We start from the raw sequence: 22,753 nt of genomic DNA on the forward strand, positions 1-22,753 counted from the left end.
GAATGAGATATACTTTTGTAAGTGCATCCTCGGTTATAGAAATTCAACTAGCTACAAGGGATCCCTTTGTGCTTTTGTGAAAAAAAGGACCAACATTGATATTTTTCTCTATGCCAAAGGACCTCGTATGCTAAATTGTACAAGTTCAATCCCTGACATTCAAGATCATGTAACTCATAAAAGAAAAACACATATGGCTTCTCCTAATTATCAGTGGTCATCGTTCAGAAGGGCTTTGCATCAATACCATTGACATATGCCAATTTTGTATCATCCTCTAACAACAAAATATCAAAGGAGAAGCTAAAAGTAAGAAGGATTGGACCCTGTATGATGCTCTTCAAGATTTTCTTCTTGATCTCTATGGACGACATCTCCAAGACCTTTAACATTTTTGTTCTTACATCCTTTGTTGGTGTAGCATCAACATCCCATGATTTCACCCACCTTAAAGCTCGAGACTTATCAACCATTTGATCAAGGCCATATGCTTTCTTCTTATCCACATCAACTATTTGACCGGTTAACTCCTCATTAGAAGTCAGTTAAAAAAGTAATGCTAAAAAGGTGGCTTCTGCTTTAACCAATTGGGTGACTATGCTGTCGATCTGGTTATGCTTTCTCTTCTTGCCAAAGAAGTGATCACCATTAAGGATCTTTTTGCATATCCTCTTTGTTTTTTATTTGGAATGAACCTTAAATGATAGACATTTATCTTATCATTACTTTCTCTGATTCACCGTATGCTCTAGTGCCTCATAGGATACCTAACCTATTTCATACGTTGTACAAACATTCATGATACATTGAACGGTTGAGAATAATCTATGTATCTTGCAATGCTGGTCTTCAGATTTTGGGGACTTGGTTGCACATCATTTACTATGCCCCCCCAAGCATCGGTAAAAGTATTGCTTTTTTGAAAATTCAGATTTAGGTCTCATGTCCTTTATTGGTAGTGACTTGCCACACGCAATCTACAACTTCCTTGCCTTTGTGAGAATTTTGAAAAGATTTGAGATTTGAGCTTTTCTTCATCGTATATGGTAGGAAATTCAACCTTTTTGATTCAAGAATGTACTTGGAATCGTCATAGAATAGGCATATGTAAGCGATGACCCGTAAAAGTTAGCAATTTATTTATCATTTGATTTTCTTTTTGTAGTTTGTCAAGGGAAATCCTATAAGCCTCACAAAAATATTACCCATCAATGGGCTTGAGCTTGCATCTGTTGAAGAACCTATTTTTTAAAAGCAGATATCTCTTTGTTGAATTGTCCCAGTATCTAGTCTAGTACAATCTCACTTCACGAACTACATCACACTTTTGGAAGTCTTCTAAGGCTTGGAAACTCTCTCCATGCTCTTAAAATCTGACATTAAGCAATAAGGGATCATCACCTTGTGTTCGCATGAACATCACAAGATGTAGACTGATATTGAATATCATGGGACGTAGATTGATATTGCATGCAAGTGGCATTTTGATTATCCGTGTATCTTTATAGGCTTTGTGTGCAAATTGATTATCTATCTTCTGGTCAATAAGGAATATTAATCAATTTGCGCTATGGCCATAATAAATTGGGATTATCTACCTCTCATCTTCAGAAGGATATAAGTCTAACACCCTTATGGAAATCCCAGATAGAAGAGGATCTATAAGTGCATCTTCTTTAGCTACTTCATATGCAGCCTCTTCACTAACCAACTTCTTGCCTCCTTCCAAACAAGATGCAATCAAATGATCTAAATGCGGAGCTGGAGTTGTTTTGGTTCTCTTTCTTGGAATAGCCATGGTAGTCAAGCCTATCTCAGGATGGCTCTTATGCTTTCTCTAACCTTTTGTCATTGCATCTTGAGATGCTATGGGTGGCACACTCATTGAAGTTTGTGTTTGAAGGGGTACAACCTAAGACACTGTAGGTACACCATTCATCTGAACGCTTGGTAATGTATCCGACATGTTCTTCAAAAGTAGTTGCAGAAATCCTTCTATTGAATCTGATTCAACCTTCATGAAATGGTTCTTGTTGTTGCTAGTACATAGCTTGTAAAGTACATCTTGACTATTCCTATTTTTGCACATTGCTTTCATGAAACCAATTTCTTGGAGATCTATTCCTATGAGTACACTAGCATTATTAAGTGTCTCGGCACGATATGTTGAGCTCAATAAATTCTCTGTAGTGATGACTAAAAAGAACTTTGAATTTTGTCCCAAAAAGTACCAACCATGATCAATATATTTCTCAATGGCATTATCGGCTTCGGACATTACCATGATTTCTTGCAAAATTCATATTTCGTCACATTACAGCTCACTTCAGCATGTGCCTAACCACCCTAAAAACGGATGTCTAACTACTTAAGTATTTCTTTTTTTTGCAAAAAGCCTAACTACTTAAGTCTTTCAGAGTTCATCTCCTTAACTAACAACTAACCTAAGTGGCTACACTAATAATACCCTACCCCAAGTATAAGTTGCACCATTTGAAAAAAGAATTGATATTTAACTTTAAATTTTGTTTTAAAATTAATTTAAAAATTTTCAACTATTCTATTAAATTTCACTATGATTATTGGAAGAAGAAGGGGAGAGCAAAGTTGAGGGGAGGAGTGTGTTGATGAGGGGAGGAGGAGCACGATAGTGAGGGAAAGAGATGACAAGGGGGAATGGTGAGAGGCGGAGGCAAAAAATAGGAAACGATGGTGCCATAGCTGGAAACGATGGCGCCATTCCTTGTACTTTAGGGCTTAGCTAAGGTTTAGGATTTAGGATCTAGGTTTGGGATTTAGGAGTTAGGATCTAGGATTTAGGGTCTAGGTTCTAGGATCGGGGTTTAGGGTTAGGATCTAGGTTTAGGGTATAGGATTTAAGGTTTAGGATCTAGGGCTTAGGGTTTTGGATTTAAGGTTTAGGATATATGATTTAGGATTTAGTGTTTAGGATATAGGATTTAGGATTTGGGTAGACTCTCAAAAATCCATGGTTAATGGCATAGCCATTTGCAATCGAGGATATTAATGGTTAACTAAACTATCAAATGGTACATGTTGGAGCATTTGGCCAAGTAGGCCATTATAGTCCCATCTTTACCAAACAATGCTCGAGATGGAAGTCTGGAACGCCAACATCACCTTTAGAAATGAGAAAAAAGGTTGTGCTTCAAACTATTAATATAACTTTACAAGACAGAGAAGAAATAATAATTTCAAGGTAAACCTTGTATAACATTTGGAGTGGATAATTTTGCATTCTCAAGACACCATCAAAGCTAAGAATGTCAAAATGCTGGACATGTGATGAATTGAAAAATGCCATTGAACATAGTAAATGTGAGCAACTTTGAGAAAGATATATAAAATGGCAAGCAATCCATTTACATCATGTGTAGGATGCTAGAATGTTGTATGCTTATAGGAGGGAGGAAGCTATTTCAAATATCATTAAGTCCATGTGCATCACCATCGATGGCATGGATCAAAACATAATGACTTTGCCGTCATGTGGGTGCACCCCACCTCCAATGAAGGGTGAATGTGGACTAAGTACACACTAGTGTGGAGTGTTAGTATATGGATACAAACTCTTTTGAGATGTATGGATTGATAATTTGCATGACCACAATATTAGTTAAGTTGAAACATCCATCATGAAAGCAATAGATAAGGTCAAAGATGCATGTGGATGTTTACCTCGCATCTTGTGCATACAGGTTGATAATTACTGTAGAGAAAACAAGAATAGATACTATTAACTAGAAAAGAATTCGAGACAAGAGGCTAGACGCTAGGCATGGCGATGCTCGAGGGCCATATAGGAAAAGGGAACGTGAGGGGAGAAGCGTTAACATGGGTGGGGAAAAGGGATTAAGAGGGGTGGGAATGAAGAGGGAGACTATGGCACAAGGGAAGAGGGAGAGGGAAAAGAGGAGCATATACATAATGGGACGAGGAATGTATAGATGGAGACATCAAGGGAGGATGGTCATGCTTTATTTGAAAGGAAGGATGGGGGGAAGAAATCAAAGTACTAGCTAGGTGGTTTTACAAGAATGAGCGTGTTCTATCAAGGAATAGCCCCCTCCTTTTATAGCCAAGAGGGGGTCTCTCCTAATAAATGCATCCTCCCACATGCATGGTGTGTGTGGAAAAGTCTCCCATGTGGGCTAGGCGATTACGCACTCTCAATTGTGTGCGACAACCCGTGGCCTCCATTTTCCACATATATCAACACCCATATCCCAAGTCTAAGATACTTCCTTGGTCTCTTCCTAATTTTATAATACATTCAAACATCTAGGAGGACAAGTGGAGGGTTGGCACAAGGAATCTTGCCACCTCATCCTACTTTCCCATTATTTAACTTGCATTCTTGGACTTTCTATACCCCCCTCTCCCACATGGGCCTATTCTACATGGAGGGAATAATCCAATATAATATCCATCTCCACCTATTTTATATTACTTCTCCCATGGTCCTTGGTCCATATCTCACTAAATGCAGGCATGGGACCGCCTAGGTGGAGGGGTGGTGCATGGAAAACCCATGCCACCTTATCATTTTATATTATTACTACCATGGATTATGTACAACACACCTTATGGGTCCTCTTATGTGGAAGGGTGGCACATGGTCATGCCCTGCCACCTCAACCCTGGACCTTATGCACACCATATTTTATTATACTATTGCCACTCATACAAGCACACACACATATTTATGCCTTTTACTTTGGTTAAATTTATCCATAACATTTCCCCCCCCCAGGCAGGGAATGCACAACATTTCCATGCCTGGGACCATCACGCACAAAGAAGGGCTTGAGATAACGCTTGTTGATCACCTTCTTGCCATATGGCTCATGCAGCTCCTGAACTTGTATAGACCCATTGCTACATTCCTTGATGACTTTGTATGGACCAGTCCACAGTGGCAGGAACTTCTTATCCATTTGGTGGTCCAATCTGTTATCAAAGCATAGCACAACATCCCCCTCAGCAAAGTGTCTTTCCCATCCCTTGCAAAATTTAGCATCCAAGCGGGCCTTTTGTCAATTCTTTTGGATCTTTGTTTGATGTAGTGCAAGGCATCGGGTTTCATCTAACTTCTCAAGTTGTACCAACCTGGCCTCTACATTTTCATCTTCTATCATCCTCTGTTCTTATGCCAATCTCAAGGCCGGAATCTCTATCTCTAGGGGTAAAACTACCTCAGTACCGTACACCAACTCAAAAGGAGTGTGACCTGTAGACATTTTATGAGTGATGTTGTAAGCCCACACAGCTTCAGTGACCTTCTGATCCCACTGGATCCTATTCCCTATGGCCATTTTTCCCATGTATTTACAAAGGAGGCCATTGGTCCGCTCCGTTTGTCCCATGGATGCTGGATAATAGATGCTAGAAGTGTGATGATCAATACCCATGCGATCCATGAGCAACTCCACTGCTTCATTCAAGAATGGACTCCCATGGTCAGATACTATTTCCATGGGTGTCCCAAACCTTGTGCAGATACATTCAAATATGAAATTTGAAACTGCCTTACCATTTGTAGTAGGGAGGATGATAGGTTTAGCCCACTTAGTGACATACTGAGTGGCTACCAGAAGATACTTCTTTTTGTGGGCAGTCATGGGCAGGGGCCCAACAAAATCTATTCCCCACTTCTGAAACAGATGGATGGACATCATTGGGTGATGTGGCCCAAGACGCAAATCCGTCGTACCAAAGAATTGGCATGGTTCACAAGTTTTGCAATACATAGTGACATCCTTGAACAAGGTCGGCTAGTAGTACCCAGCATGTAAAATCTTCTTAGTTGTATAGTCACCAGCATAATGGCCTCCACAAAATCCATCATGATAATGCTTCAATACCTCAGATACTTCATCTACATCAATGGTCCGTCTTAGTACCCCATCCAGGCCTTGACGGTATAACACCCCATCAAAGAGAGTGTAGCGCCTACTATCTCTGTGGATCTTCTTTCTCTCATAGCTAGTACTTTTTGGAGGAAAGGAGAAAGCAGTTAGAAATCTATAGATACCACCATACCATGGATCCCCAACTTCTATGGCCACTACAAGGGTTACATTGAGGCACTCCTCTAAATCAATCAAAGCATTCTTCAAGTTGGAACAACCCCCTTTTACAATTTTGAAAGAAAAATCATATTCTTGTAAAACTGCCAACCATTTGGCCAACCGGCCCATGGGATTTGGTGATTGAAGAACCTGCTTTGCAAGACCATTGCTATAGATTATAATAAAGGACTTTCCAGCAACATAATGCTTAAATTTCTCAATGTAGAATACCAAAGATAAGGCATGCTTGTCAGCCTCAGAGTAGCGTCGTTCAGTTTCGAGCAATTGTCGAGAAGCAAATCCAACGGGATACATGAACCGATCCTCCCCTTGCTGGAGAAGAATACCTGCTAGAGTATGCTCACTAAACCTAGGATTGATATAGAAAGTCTTTGACCACCAATCAAGATTGTGTAGAATGGGTTCTGAAGCCAGAGCACTCTTGATTTGTACAAACCCATGATCACAATCCTCATCCCAAGAGAAATCAACTCCATCTTTTAATAGCATAGTCATGGGTCGCATCAAAGCAGCATATTGATCAATGAAGCAGTGATAGTATCCTGCTAGATTGACAAATGAGCATACCTGACGTTTGGTTGTTGGCGGGGAGAGCTTGAGGATAGCTTCTATCTTCTCGGGGTCAGGATTGACACCCTCGGATGAGACAATATGTCCCCAGTAACCTTCCTTGAGTGGCTCCAATGGTGCATTTATCAGGGTTGAGGTTGCCATTCGCATCATTGACCCTTTGGAAGGCCAACCTAACCTTCACGACGTGCTCCTTACATGCCGAGAGTATACAAAAATCATCTAAAAACACCTCCAAGAAAACCCCCAAATATGGAGCAAACACCATTTGCATAAATCTTTGAAAGGTAGCAGGAGCATTGGTGAGGCCACATGGCATTAGTTTGAAAGCAAACGTCCCCCAGGGTGTGGCAAATGTGGTTTTAAGCACATCCTCCTTAGCAATTCTGATTTGATAAGACCCAGAGTAACCATCACAGAAAGTATACATCTCATGACCACTTACCTTCTCAAGAATGAGGTCTTGAAAGGGAAGAGGATGATGGTCCCTCTTGGTGGCCGCATTGAGTTTCTCATAGTCGATGCAGACCCGCCACTTATTGTTTTTCTTTGGGGTGACTACCACTAGTGAAACCCATTCATTATTGTGAACCCAAACAATAAACCCAGCTTCTACAAGTTCTTGCAAATCTGAGCGCAAAGCATCAGTATATAGGGGCCCTAATCTCCGATACTTCTAAGCCACAGGCTTCGCATCAGGCTTCAACTCTATCTTGTGCTCTATGGTAGTCACATGGCGAAGGTGGCAGTAGCTAGTTGCAAAGAGGTCAGGGAAATCTTTGAGCGTTTCTAGGAACTCGTCTTTCTCACTTGGTGTGAGGTCTAGGGAAAGCATAGATTAAGCTCTTGAGGACTAGCTGTTACCTTTTCTATAGGTGGCGGGGTCGGAGACACCCCCATCATGTAAACTTTCTCTCTAAGAACTCCTCCCCCCCTCTGATTCTTCCATTGATTCAGACATCGAGGATGAGAGAGTATCACTGTCTTGCTCCTCTTCTTCTTCTGGTTCAGTGGCACATAGTTGCACCGGGATCTTCTCCTTAGAAGCACCAAAAGACATGTGTCCTATCTTCCAATAGCTGACTGCATCACTCTTTCTCAACCATGGTCTCTCGAGTATGGTTGGGTAACTCTTGCCTGTATCTTCGATGTCCACCACATAGAAATTGACGGTGGTGGTCAACCCATTAACAGTGATGGGCAAATCCTCAATGACTCCTAGGGTGGCGAGTCATCGACCATCTGCTACCTTGATTCGAGTGGAGGAACGCCTTGTGCATTTCAAATTCAATTTCTTCATGATACGAGGCACCATGATATTACATGCAGCTCCCCCATTAACACACACACTTTTGACACGGTAATTATCTATGATGACATCTACTGTATGTGGGTGCCAATCAATTTCTTCAGAGATAGAAGAGACCTCTCGTACCTTTCCCTTTTTCTTGCTCCTCCTTGTTGAGAGCCCTTGCTGTAGCTCACGTCTCACCTTAGGGCTTAATGCTATTAGTTGAGGGAGCATGATGCTCAAAGACCGATGAGCAAGGTCCTGAACATGACCGAATAGTCCTCTTGCCCTGAGCCAATAGGAAAATCCGAGGGTGACCACTTACTCCTGCAAGATCTTTTAGTCTTCTCTATTGGTGGGTCTACTATCTCAGCATCTGAGGGCTCCAAGAAGGACACCTTCTTCTTGGGGTAGCCAGGTCCACGATTTGGAGAGGGATCCGAGGTGGTACGACTTCTTTTCTCGAGGTCAAGGATCTCTACGTTAGAATCCTCGATGCTTGATTCACTTAGAAGATTCACCCTTGGAATATTGGGGCATTCCATGTGATAATGACCCTTCTGGTGGCACTTGTAGCAGCACACAACATTGGCACATTCTCTTGGAGGGCGATTGGCTTGATTTTTGATGCCCACCATCTCAAGCTGAAGATCGAGTGAAGATCTCTTTCAGGGCCTTGGCTAGGTCATTGACTCCGGGTTCTTTAGCGGGAGGGGCCAGGGGAGTAGGAAGTTTTGCAGATTTGCCCTTGTGAGGCAGAAGTTTTCTTTTTTTGCAATGACAAAATATTTTGCAGTGTTCTGTAATGGCATCTAATGCTCTTTCATAGATTGTCACTGAAAAGCTTAACAAGAATAACTTCCAAGCATGGAAGTTTAGAATGATACATTTCCTTAAGGGAAAAGGCTATTAGGAGTTCATTACTAGAGCTGAACAAGAACCAGTTATTCCTAATGTTCCCAATCAATAGGAGTTGCAAGCATTTAAAGGCTGGCATGAGAGAGCCAAAAAAGTTATGTACTAGCTGTCTATCAATATTTCAGATTCTATGATTGTGCATATTCAAGATGCATATTCAGGATGCAAGCATGCCAAAGGAGGCATGGGATACTTTGATAAAAATGTATAGCACAAGTATGCAAGCCAAGAAAATGCAGCTCAAGCAGGAGTTGCATAATGTGTAGAGAGAAAATATGAGCATCAATGACTACCACATGAAGGTGAAGAAGATTGCACATGCACTTGCTTCTATTGGGTCACCAGTGGAAGATGATGATTTAGTTTTTGTGACCTTGAATAGTCTAGGAAAGGATTATGCACAATTCCAGACATCCATTGCCATTCGTGAGAATTTTCCTGATTTTGAGGAGTTGATTGTTCTTCTAATTTCTGAAGAGCAGAGAAATGGTGGTGCATCTTCTTCAGGAGGAACTTTAAAAGAAGCTGTCTTCTACTCAAATGCTAGAAGAGGTAGAGGCAAAGGTAGAGCAGGCCAACTTGGAGGCCATGGAAGAAATTAGAATATGTAGCAAATTCAAGAAAACCAGTCCTATGGAAGAGGATGTGGTAACTTTAGAGGCAAGGGGAGCCAAAGAGGTCGTGGTGGATGGCAGAGAGGCCAAAATGCAAACAACAATGTTGAATGCTACTACTATGGTAAAATGGGTCATATGGTTAAAGACTGCTATGAAAAGCAGAATGACATCATGACTGGAAAATTGTAGTAGGGCAATTATGCATCCTCTAGTAGACAGGGTGATGACAAAAATGAGCATCTGTTTATGGTGCAGCACATGACCAATTCTATGACAAGTGTAGAAGAAAGCAACGATGTGGTATGTTGACTCAGGTGCATCAAACCACATGATAGGTCATGTATAATGGATGCAGGATGCACGGAAAATGGAAAGACCAAGATTTGTGGAGACCGATGATGATACTGCACATCCTATTGTGTTGATTGGTAAAATTCCTTTGTCTATGTAGGATGGAAAAAAGAAATACATGTATGATGTATTTCAAGTCTCGAATATCACCAAGAACCTGGTTTCTATTGGTCAAATGGTTGAGCAGGGCTTGCAAGTCAGATTTAATCCACATGGATGCTTTGTTGAGGATATGAAAAATAAAGGTCGCTTGACAGCAAAAGGGAAAAAGAAGGGCAGGATGTCTATGTTGGATGCGGACATGCTTGAATTGAGTGCAGCAATGTTTGCACATGGGATTGGTGTAGTTGCAAATATTGATATCTAGCATAAAGACATTGGTCATGTTAATGTACGACGACTTAAATTAATGCAGGCCCAAAATATTATTGCAAGATTGCCTAAGTTTAAGGTTGTAGAAATGCTGTTCACCTGAGTTTGTTTGCATGTTGAAGAAAGCCTTGTATGGCTTGAAGCAAGCACCGAGAGCATGGTCTGACAAGATGGGACAGTATCTTGTCACTATTAGCTTTCAGATTTCCAAGGCAGATTTCTCACTTTAAGTGAGAAAAATAGAGAAAGGCATTATGCTGCTTGTCATTTATGTTGATGATTTGATCATCACAGGTGATAGTGATAGAAGATATCCTTATGTGGAAATGCTATTGAAGTAGAAGTTTGAGATGAAGGATTTGGGAGCTGCATTACTTCTTGATCATTGAGGTGATTAGATCCACAAGTGGGATATGGCTCTTGCAGAGGCACTATGGATTGGTCATGTTGTCCAAATATGGGATGACAGGCTGTAAGCCTATTTCAATTCCTTTGGAGTAGAATGTGAAGTTGAGCGCAAATGCAGGTGAGCTTTTAGAAGACCCTACTATGTACAGACGCATAGTAGGAAGTTTGATTTATATGACTATTACCAAGCCAAATTTGAGCTATGCTATTGGATTGGTAAGTCAGTTTATGTAGGTGAATTTCATTTGGATGCGGCTAGATGCATACTGAGGAATGTGAAGTCCACATTGCAATATGGACTATTTTATGAGATTGGGGTTCAGATATAGTTGCATGGATACACTGACGCAGATTGGGCTAGTAGTATTTCTGATAGACAATCTACAAGTGGATATATGTTCTCTTTTGGGAGTGCTACAGTCACTTTGAGTAGCAAAAAATAGCCTACAATTGCCTTGTCGAGCATAGAGGCTAAGTACAGGGGTGCAACAGTGACTGCATGTGAGGTAGCTTGGTTGCATAAGCTACTTTATGATATGCATCAGTCTACAAATGGGCCATTTGTCATTTATTGTGACAACATGAGAAGTATACACTTGGCAAATAACCCAATCTATCATGCTAGAACAAAGCACATTGAGGTGCATTATCACTATGTGTGGGAGAAGGTTCTAAGTAGATTTTATTGATCTAGTTTATGTCAAGGGAGTGTTGAGATATTGACCTCCACTAGTGATATGCCAGGGTGACCGTTGTGCATTTGTCACTGACTTGTTAGCTGTTGATGCAGTTGGTACACCACCCATGAATAATAGCTAGATGACAGCTATCTTTATGTACTCTAGTTAGTGGCTCAATTAGTATGCCACCTAGCTAGCTGAGTTTGGTTTGAGACCCACATATAGGGTTCACCTATTTTTTTGTACTTAGAGTTCTTTTGTCTTTCACAACTAAGAAGAGGAAAACTATTTTCAGCCACCACCTTTGTGTATATTCCCCCATTGTGTATGTGAGAAAACCATAAGTGAGACTCCTTCCTTCTCTCCCACTCTCTTTACAATGTCCACCCATAGGTGAACTACCTTCTCTCCGCCCAATGCCGAGTCTCTGAAGATAACCCTGAAGCTAATCCTTCCCGAGTGCCTTGGTGAAGATATCTGCTCCATTTTGCTCTATTGGACAGTAGATCAATTCCACTATCCCGAAATCATGCACATAGTGATACTGAATCTCTTTATGTTTTGTGAAACACTAGGTTTTCAGCAATGGCCATGCAACTTTGATTGTCGCACCTCAGCACAGGCCTCATCCTCTTGCACTCCCATGTGCCATAAGATCCTCCTCAACCTGAGTAGAAGACATTGCCACTGTTGTTTGTTTCTTACTGATCCAAGAGAAGATACCTAAACCTAAAGAGAAACAATATTCAAAAACTGATTTCCTGGAATCAACATCTCCAGCCCAATATGAGTCACAATGACTAGCCAAGGAAGTGCCCGTATCATAGGTGATGCCATAATCAAGAGTGCCCTTCACATACTTGAGCATCCGCATACCTGCATTCCAATGATTCTCCCGGGGCTTATTAGAGAAACTGCTCAAAATGCCAATAGCAAAATTGATGTCCGGTCAGGTGTTGCACAGATAGATGAGACTACCGACCAACTTCGTGTACCTCTCGATGTCTGCTGGTGGTGAGGCATCCTCCATAGACAGCCTCACATTTACCTCCATAGTGTAGCTATCTCCTTGCACTAGGACATAGATCTTTTGAAGTTTAATTTATGAAAAATTCTATCTATCCATTGGTACCATGCTCGTGGGGCCTGTTTTAGCCCTCGTACAAAGCCTTCTTGAGCTTACGTACCTTGTTCACAGAATGGGGGGCCTCAAACCCTGGTGGCTGAGCCATCTACACCTCTCCTTGAGGTCACCATTCAAGAATGCTAATTTAACGTCCATTTGATAAACTTGCCACTTTTTATGAGCAGCCACTGATAGTACTGTGTGAAAAGTGGTCATTCTGGTAGCCAGAGTGAAAGATTCTTGAAAATCAAATCCTTCAACCTGGGAAAATCCTTATGCAACCAATTTGGCTTTGTACTTTTCCAAAGTCCCATCAGTCTTGTACTTTACCTTCCAAACCCACTTGGTGCCAATAACCTTTTTGTTAGGTGGTCAATCTACCAGCTCCCAAGTTTCATTCTTCATGATGCTATCATATTCTACTTGCATAGCGTTTTTACAATCTTGGTCTGCAAGTGCTTCCTCCAAACTCGCAAGCTCCTTACTTCTACAATAATCTCAACCATCAAGGCCATATTGCCTATGTGAGCAGAAGCCCTCCTTTGCTCCTTGATTCTTTGAGACCACCTTAGTCCATCTGCATGCTGCTCAATAGACATAGGCATCTGGTTATCTTGGTCATAGAGTTGCCTTACCCATTGTGGAAATGGATTTTCTAGTGGTGTAACAACAGGTTGGTGACTTATACCTTCATTATCTGATATTTCCTCCTCCTATACAGCTCTTGGGATAGGTCCATAGTGAATTACCTCTTCACTTAATGATAAAGTGGAAGAGCTCTTCTCTACCTCCACTACATGTGGCTGCTCCCTGAACACCTTATTGTAGCTTGCTATGATCTTCTTTGCCTCTCAGTCATACAACTTATAGGCTTTCTTCTCATCACAATAGCCTAAGAAGATACATTTGGTGCTTTTTGGTTGTAGCTTGTTTCTCTCTTTGTCTGGTACATGCGCATAGCATTCACACCCAAACGTTCTGAAGTGGGAGACAGATGGCTTCTTACCGTTGTAAGCCTATGTGTTGTTTTACCTTTGAGTGCCTTTGTATAGCTGCGATTAAGGATGTAAACCATAGTATTGATAGCCTCAGCCCAAAAGTGGTTTGGTAGCAGTCCAACACCTTTCAACATACACCTCCCCATCTCCACAGTGGTCCACATTCAGTATTCAACCAAATTTTGCTGAGGCGTATGTGGTGTCGTCGTTTGTCGCTTGATCCCTTTGCTCTTGCAAAAATCTCCAAACTCTGTAGAAACAAACTCACCACCACCATCCGATCTGATTTTCTTCACTTTTCTCCCTATTTCATTTTCAACAAGCTATAGCCATTCTTTCAATTTATCAAAAGCTTGAGCCTTTTTGCGAAGAAAGTACACCCACATCTTCCTACTATAGTTGTTGACAATCAATAAAAAATAGGAAGATCCCCCCAAGGCATGTGTAGGCATCTTACCACACAAGTCAACATGCACCAACTCTAGAGGAGCATTTTCTCTATTCTTGCTTTCTTGTGGGAATGCCTTTCTCTATTGCTTGCCCATCATGCAAGCTTCACATGGTTCTTTGATTTCTGCTACTGCAGGTAAATGAGCAACTATACCTTGCTTTTGCATCTCCTTCAGCACTGCAAATCCGATGTGCTCGAATATTTCGTGCCAAAGTCTGCTTGTTCCCACTCTAGTGGTGGCTGTCAGAGCACTTAGCTCATATAGGTTGTTCCTCCTTATTCCTGTGCATACAAGATTGCTAGCACTATCCAAAATTTGTGCTCCTATCTTGTTGAACCCCACCTCGTGGTCAAGGTCAGTTATCGAAGCAATTGATAGCAAATTTCTCTTGATTTGTGGAACATACAGCACATTAGATAATTTCTTAACATCTCCACTTACAAAAACAAATGAAACCATACCTGTACCCTCAATAGGGCATTTTGCGTTATTTCCAACTGTCACGGTGATGGGTTCCTATAGAGGCTGCATGGAATAATATAGACCCTTCTTGTAGGTCATGTGATGGGAGGCACCACTATCCAACACCCATGAATCAGTGGTTGATGCTTCTTGAACTGAGGAACACTCTTCCTTAATGGCCAGAAATAGATCCATCTCTACTTCCACTGTGTTCGCTATCTCTTTCCCCTTATCTGTCTTCTTCAAGGTACCATTCTTTTCATCTGCTTTCTTGACCCAACAATCTGCAATCACATGGCCCTTCTTCTTGCAGTAGAAGCATTCTCCCTGAAACTTCTTCTTGCCGCCCTTCTTCTTTTTGTCACCACTAGAAAAGGACTCACCTTTGGTGAAGGAACCACCTTTGCCTTTTGCAATGCAAGAGAATGTAGCATCCCCATTGCCACCTCCATCTCGAGCTTTAAGCCTCAATTCTCCTCCATAATAAGTAAAAAACAGAACTCCTCAAATGACAATGGTTGGGGTCTCATCTGAGTGTTAAGTGCTGTTACCAGTCCATCAAACCTTGGTGGACATATCTAGAGATACCGCCCAAGCTAGCTCTTCACTAGTCTTTTGTATCCCAGCACCAGCCATCTAGTCACGTAGATTTTTAATTCGGGTTATGAATTCCTTTGCTATCTCTCCTTCATTAAACTTCTCAGCTCCGAGCTAATTCTCCAGGTTCTGAATCCTTGTCTGATTCCACATCTCATATTGACTCTTCAATATGTTCCAGGCCACAGTTGCCTTAGATGTATGCTAAATCAAGGTCAAAACACTATCAGTAGTACTTGTAACCAGGGCACACTGAGCATCTGCATTCCTATGTTTCCAAGCTCATAGAAGGTCGGCATTAGGAGATATCGTACTCCCCAGATTTGCTGGGTCGCGGGTTCCTTGTGGTTCTGGGTCAGTCCCCAGTACTATCTCTAGAATGTAATACAAATCTAGAATAGCAGTAATTTTAAACTTCCTCAGATTGTAGTTCGTACCATCTAGCTTTCCTTCAGGCTGGTGGGCAAATCCTCAACGCCTAGATTGTTGGTGCAACTGGTGCAGCTGCAACTTTTGAACTTGAGCCGCTTCCTGTTGCCATCACTCTGTATGCTATTGAAGCTCTCGCTTCTCTTCTACTCTTCGATCCTTAGAGCCACCTGGGCTCTGATACCATGTTAAATTACATGGTGCATTGGAAAAGAAATTGAACAAAGAATAGAGAGTACACAACAAAGTAGAGAGGAACAAAATTTTCCTTCAATACTGATGTAGTACAGATGATGGCTCCATCCACCCGTGCACTCCCACAGTGGATCTTAGATGGTGATTTAGATAGATACTAGGTGAGGAGCTACTAGCTAGAAGATCTAATTTGCTCTGAAGTGATCTGATACAATGGACTAGGGAGGTCGCCTCTTTATAGCTATGACGGCAATAGTCAGATCAACATAGTTGGTGGAACTGACTAGTCAACCTAGTCAATGGAACTGACTAGTCATCCATGGAATATTCAAGGAATATTCCTAGCAAGAATAAGGGGCTCCCACACAATCACCTTTCTACCATCAATGGTCTCATTGGTAGACCTCATCTGACATGTAAGTCAGGATCCATCCAGTGTCCCGAGCTCACACATGGCTTCTCCTCATATGGGGGCCATACAACTTGAGCACCTTGGACCACTGGTGGTTACTAGGAGGGTGGGGCATTGAGCATATCTAACAACTCAAGAGTGGGAAACTGAAAATGTGAAAATGACCTTAGAAGTGTACTTTATAAATGGGCATTGCCCTTGAAAATGCTCTTAATTACAATATTTTTATATTTATTGTTTTTTCTTTGGAAAGTCCCTCTCTCTCTCTCTCTCTCTCTCTCTCTCTCTCTCTCTCTCTCTCTCTCTCTCTCTCTCTCTCTCGTTGCCCTTAGCTATCTCCCTCTCTCTCTCTCTCTCTCTCATAGACCCACAAGTTCTTCTGAGGATGTTAATATATCTTTGTTTCTTTGCCTTCCTTTGTGTCCCTCATTTCTCTCTCTCTCTCTCTCTCTCTCTCTCTCTCCCCCTCTGACACCTGATGATCATCTTGTTGCCATGTTGCCCTTAGCTATCTATGTCATGGACATTGATTTTACGTATATAGATTTTGTATTTTGTTAGTAGCTCCACCCTTTGGATCAGTTGTATTTAGGTGTTTTTTCAATCTCATAGTCTCTCAAAGACCTTAATTAACTTTCTTATTTTTCTCTTTCTCAACTTAGAGGTGCAAATGAATAAATGCAATCCTAACGCTCTCTCTCTTCCCATTCTCTACCTCTCTCTCTCTCTCTCTCTCTCCCACTCTCCATCTCCCTCTTTTAAAAAAACCCAGATACAACTAATCCAAAGGGTAGATCCGCTAACAAAATACAAAAAATATATATGTAAAATCAATGTCCATGACAATGGAGACGGGGACATAGTCTCTCAAAGACCTTAATTAACTTTCGTATTTTTCTCTTTCTCAAATTAGAGGTGCAAATGAATAAATGCAGTCTTAATTCTCTCTATCTCCCTTTGTGTCCCTCCCCCTCCCTCTGTCTCTTTCCCTCCCTTTGTGTCCCTGAATGCTCTCTCTCTCTCTCTCTCTCTCTCTCTCTCTCTCTCTCTATTCATCATCTAACTCTGTCTCATGGCTAGGTGCATTATTTGTGATGCTTATTGTTCTCTCAACTTCTCTCTCTCTCTCTCTCTCTCTCTCTCTCTCTCTCTCTCTCTCTCTCTCTCTCTCTCTCTCTCACTCACTCACTCACTCACTCACTCAATCTCTCTTGCATGCTCTAATTTCTATCTTTCTCTCAATACAGATATACAAATACCCACACAAATTTAAAATTACAAATATTTATCACTTTATCATTCATAGACCATAGAGAGCCATCAATCTAGAGGTGCAGACTTAATTTAAAAAATCTTAACAATAAATGAAACAACACTTTGTATTATATATGATTTCTGTTCATACATGTAACAATGCCTCATTGCCAAGTGCATTGTTGAAGCACTAAAGATCTAAGAAACTAGATATCATATGAAATACCTGCCATCATGTCTCTACTACCTCTAGAGTATGGGGGGGGCAATAATTCTTATAAAGGATACTTGTCTCATCCCTATATCTAACTTTGCGATTATCAAGTCTAAAATAATAGTCTTGGGGAGGGCTTGTTGTTGCCAACTGCAATTCTTCCCTGATAAATTGTATGGTCAAATCCTCTTTCAATTCCAACATTAGATCAGGATGTCCTTGTCGATAAATTGATACCTCGACAACAGGACTGTGAGTCCCATCACATAGATCATCATCCATTGCTTCCCATTGAAGGTTCTTCCATCTAAACCTTCTATATGTGATTCATGCAAAGATTTTGCCTTCCAATGAAATACTTGCAAAATTTGGGATCTATTAATACATAGTATCCTAATCATTTTTTATACAAACAAGAATTGTAAGATTTGCTCACCAAAATGTCACATCTGAAGTGTTCAATTGACATTGTACTAAATCTTCAGCATGACATGTTCTTGTTATCCATGCATTGTCAAATAGCTTAGATAGCTAGTCCATTTCTAAGCTCTTGCAAGTGTAAGTAATCTTTGTTTTCCTTAATTGCCTACAACTTGCAAAGAAATCAACTAAGCATGGAAATGAAGAAACTAGCTCAACCTAGCATTTCTTCCACCAATAGTTGGCTTCATAGCATTTCTCACATCATTAAACATTCTATTTCTATATGATTCACTTATCTCCATGCTTGGAAGCAGCCATTATGGACTATCAAAAGAGGGCAAGGAAAGAGATTCTAATCTACCATACTGTCCTTCTTCATCTGGCACAATGAACATTGAGTCATAGAAGAAGATCCCGTTCTTTTTTAATTCTGATGGTTTGTGACCTTCATACTAAAGACTCCCGATCTCAAAATGGAGGATATGCAACACTCTAGTTACACATGCTAAAGGCTCCCACTCTTTGTAAGTAGATGGATATAAGTCTATAAAATATATACAAGGCATAAGACTCAATGGGCATGACATTTTGCACACACACCTCAAAATAAGTTGTATTGACATGTGTGCAAGGTATCGTGATGACCATTGGGCATGAGCACATTCGAATGACACACCTTAGTAACTATTTTTTTGCAGTTGTGCATAATACTTGGTGAAAAACAGGTTTTGTGGTGACTTTGACCATCCAGAGCATATTTGATGGACATGATAGTTTGTAAAAAGCTAAAAATAGGTTATATTTATACATGTGCAAAGTATCATGCCCATGGGGTATGTGCACGTTCAAATAACACACCTCATAGCATGTTTTTTTCCGGTTCTGCACTTGGTGAAAAATGGGATTTCTAGCAAGTTTAACCATCCAAAGCATATCCAATGGGTAGGATACTTTGTGCAAGTATCAACATAGGTTTTATTGACATAAGTGAAGATTATTGTGCCCATTGGGTATGTGCGCGCACGAATAACACACCTCAAATAATATTTTTTGATGGTTGTGCATAACAGTTGATGGAAAATGGGGTTTGTGGCGACTTTGACCATCCAAAGCATACACGATGGGTACAATAATTTGTATGTGCATTAGCATAGGTTGTATTCATGTGTGTAGAGAGTATCATGCCCATCGGTTATGTTCGAATGACACACCTCAAATAGTATGTTTTGACAATTGTGCATAACACTTGGTCAAAAATAGGATTTGTGCGGAATTTGGCCATCAAAATCATATCCAATGGACATGATACTTTTCTCGTGCTCTAACATGGATTTGATTGATGCATGTGCAAAGGATCATGCCCATCGGTTATGTGTACGATCGAATAACACACCTCAAATACTATTTTTTGCTTAAGGTTTAGGATATAGAGTATAGGGTTTAGGATTTAGGGTATACAATTTAGGGTATATGTTTTAGGGTTCAAGTGCTAGGAAATAGTGTTTACGATATAGGAATTTGGATTTAGGCTATAGGGTCAGGGTTTAGGATTTAGGGTTTGGGGTAGAGTTACAAATGTTAGACATGCTATCATTTTTAAGGTTTCAATTGGTTTAAGTATAATTAAACTTCATTCATAGGTTTTTAATAAGTTGGAATTTGAAAATTCTAACCCTATAGATGACTTTTATGTCTTATGCCGATCGATTTGAGTACTTGGAGGGCTAAATTTTAGACCTCATATGATAAAGTTATGTTAATTTTTGGGTGAATTTATCAAATTTTAAGATTGAAATACTAGCCACCCTAGTTTGGAGAAGCTCCTAAATTCGTCTTTGGGAAAATATTCGCCCTTAAAAATTTATCTTGGGGAGGGTAGGGAAAAAAGGAAATTAATGAAATGGAGAGGAAAGGGGTGGGAAGGGGGAAGGAGGAAAGGGGGAGCAAGGGGGGGAAAGGGAGGGGAGGGGAAAGAGGGGAAGGGGGAAGGAGGAAAAGGGGGGGGGAGGGAAAAGCAGGGGGAGGGGAGGGGAAAGGGGAGGGAGAGGGGGGGGGAAGGGGGGAAGGGGGGAAAGGGGGGGGGCGAAGGGGGGGAGGGCGGGGGGGGGAAGGGGGGAGGGAGGAGAGGGGTGGGGGGGGAGGGGGGAGAGGGGGAAGGGGGGAAGGGGGAATGGGGGAGGGAGGAGGAGGGGGGAGGGGGAGGGGGAAGGGGGGGGAGGGAGAAAGGGGGAAGGGGGGGCAAGGAGGGGGGGGAAGGGAGGGGCAAGGAGGGGGGGAGGGAGGGGAGGGGGAGAAGGGGAGGTGGGGGGAAGGGAAGGAGGAGAGAGAGAGAGAGAGAGAGAGAGAGAGAGAGAGAGAAGAGGAGAGAGAGAGAGATGGGGGTATTTGAATCTAGAGCGGGAAGTTTGAATTCCTTGAGGGCATTATATTGACTCTCACATCTCCTATAATTCATTTTCAATCACATCCTTCCTTCTACACTCGCCCTTCCTTCTACCCCCTCACCCCCATCGTGGTCCCTCTCCCTCGTGTTGCACTCTGTTCCCCCACTTTTTCTTCCTCTCCTTTCTCCTCCCTTCTCTCTCTCTCTCTTCCCATTCTTCTGCCTTCTCTCCCTCTCTCTACCCTTCTCCTCTCCTTCTCCCTCCCTTGCTTCCCCCCCTTTTCTACTCTTCTCCCATGCCTCCCCACCTCATTTTGCTACTGTGATAGTGTAAGGGTTGTGGTGACAACCCCAAAAAAAAAAAATGCCGCTGTGGCGGTTCGACTCCCCCCCTTCCCTCTCCTCTTATCTAATAGAATTTATTTTTAAAAATCATTTTCTCTCTTCTTTCCTCTTGCTACCACGGCAGTGCAAGATCCCTCTCTCTCTCTCTCTCTCTCTCTCTCTCTCTCTCCTCCCCTCTCCCTCTCTCTCCCCCCTCCCCTCCCCTTCCCTCTCTCTCTCTCTCTCTCTCTCTCTCTCTCTCTCTCTCTCTCTCTCTTCCCTTACCTTCTTTTCTTCCCGAGGCTTTCCCCTCTCCTTTCCTCTCTTTTCTTCTCCATTCCATGTCTCTCTCCCTTCCCTTCCCTTTTCCTTCTTTCCCTCTCTTTCAGCCTCCATCAAGATGCGACATTTGAAGATGTGTGCTTCACTCAATGCAAACACCTCTTCAAAAAACCTTTGTAGCTATTGCAAGGTGTTTATGAAGAGATTATACCGATATTGGTTTTTGAAACTTTTGAAAGGTGTTTATTGACACCATTGTTAAGTCTTGATGATTTTAGAGTTCCAAACTCTAAAAGTGTTTATTAACACCATTATTAAGTCTTGGAGATTTTAGAAGACTCAAATGGTAAATTAATCTCATACGTGGACCTTAACTATATAAATATAAATATAAAAGCCTTATGAGCATGATGAGATGATAACCAGAAGATGAAGACTGACTGCCATGTATAAAATAGCCATAGCAACTCTAAAGAGGCAAGAGACTAGGACGATCTGGTTCCAAAGAGTCGTGGAGTCTTTTCAATCCGATGAAGTGAGTGGGAGATCTGAACTTTGCTTCTAAGTGGATTCAAGAAGAGTTGTGGTGATTATACTAAGCTGATCTAAAGAAAGCAGGGAAGCTCTACATAATTCGGCAAAAAGAAGAGCGCCAGTGTTGATGATTGCGTGGAGATCTTTGTATATGATCTTAGGGTACCTTAGTGGCTCGAGAAAGCTTAGTAGTGATCATGTGGTCTTGAAGGTTTGTGTTGCACTTCAAGGCCAAGCCCCTGGGAAAAGCTATTTGAAGAAGGATGTAAGTGTATGCATGTACACAGGAGCCATGAGGGCCGTGGGTGTCACTACTATATAAGGTGGGTATAGGGTGAGTAGGAAAATAGCTATAAGGTAGCTATTATAGCTTGAAGGCACAGATGACGAAGAGATGGCGGGCTGCATCATTTCTAGTACTTGATGTTGATTCTGGGAAAGATATAATAAGATTTCTAACCATGGTCACTTTGTGGGAGGTTGTGCGCTGAGTTGTGGGATTGGATGCATTATGAATCTGAATGCTTTGTGAACTTGAGCTCAGTCATCAGTTGGAGAGCTTGTCTTGGGCTGTGTGGTCCACTGGGTTTTTTTTAAGGTTGCCTGGCATCCGAGGAAGTGTGGCTAGAGTGTGAGTTGTATCAGAAGGTATGTGTAGAGACAATGATGTTGATTGGATGCCTTTTGCTTTGTGATTGTGCTGTTCAGTTGATTTAAACGTGGATGAGGGTGGCTGTGAAGGCGGATTAGGCTCTATTGCTTTTGTCCATCCAACGTCAGCAGAATTGGATATCCCAAACAAATGCAATGTGGCCTAAAATACTTTACAACACAAATAGGCCAAAGGGTGTGCTATCGAGTTTGATTATTAAATGCAATGACCTTTGGCATGCTTATGAGCCATATAGCAAGCAAGTGCATGGAAAAAGAAACAATTCAAAATTGTAAATAGTGTTGGATTTATTAAAATATCTTTGCACATGCACAAATTGCACTTTTCCAACTTCTTCCATTTTAGGGTGAATCTAGATACCAATACTAACAACTATCATTGTTTTAAGACCACCAGGCACTAGTCCCAATAGTTTGGATTCCAAATTTTTAATCTGTTTTGGTTTTCAACAAATCAAAAGAAAGTTATGGAGCGTTCCCTCAAATGGGTATGCATCACTTTAGCACAACATTGGAGGCCCATTAACCCATGCATAATGATCTCATTTAGGTGTGTCCTTAGGTTGAGGAGAAGCTCACATAGTGTACTTTAGAATGATTACTTGGTTGCATGTATGTATAGAACAAAATTTCAATGTTTTTGAATAAATTTCTATATTTTATAGTCTTCAAAATG

This window comes from Dipteris shenzhenensis, chromosome 13 (genome assembly GCF_047967505.1).
Source record: "Dipteris shenzhenensis isolate YYH24624 ecotype China chromosome 13, Dip_SZ_1.0, whole genome shotgun sequence".
Lineage (NCBI taxonomy): Eukaryota > Viridiplantae > Streptophyta > Polypodiopsida > Gleicheniales > Dipteridaceae > Dipteris > Dipteris shenzhenensis.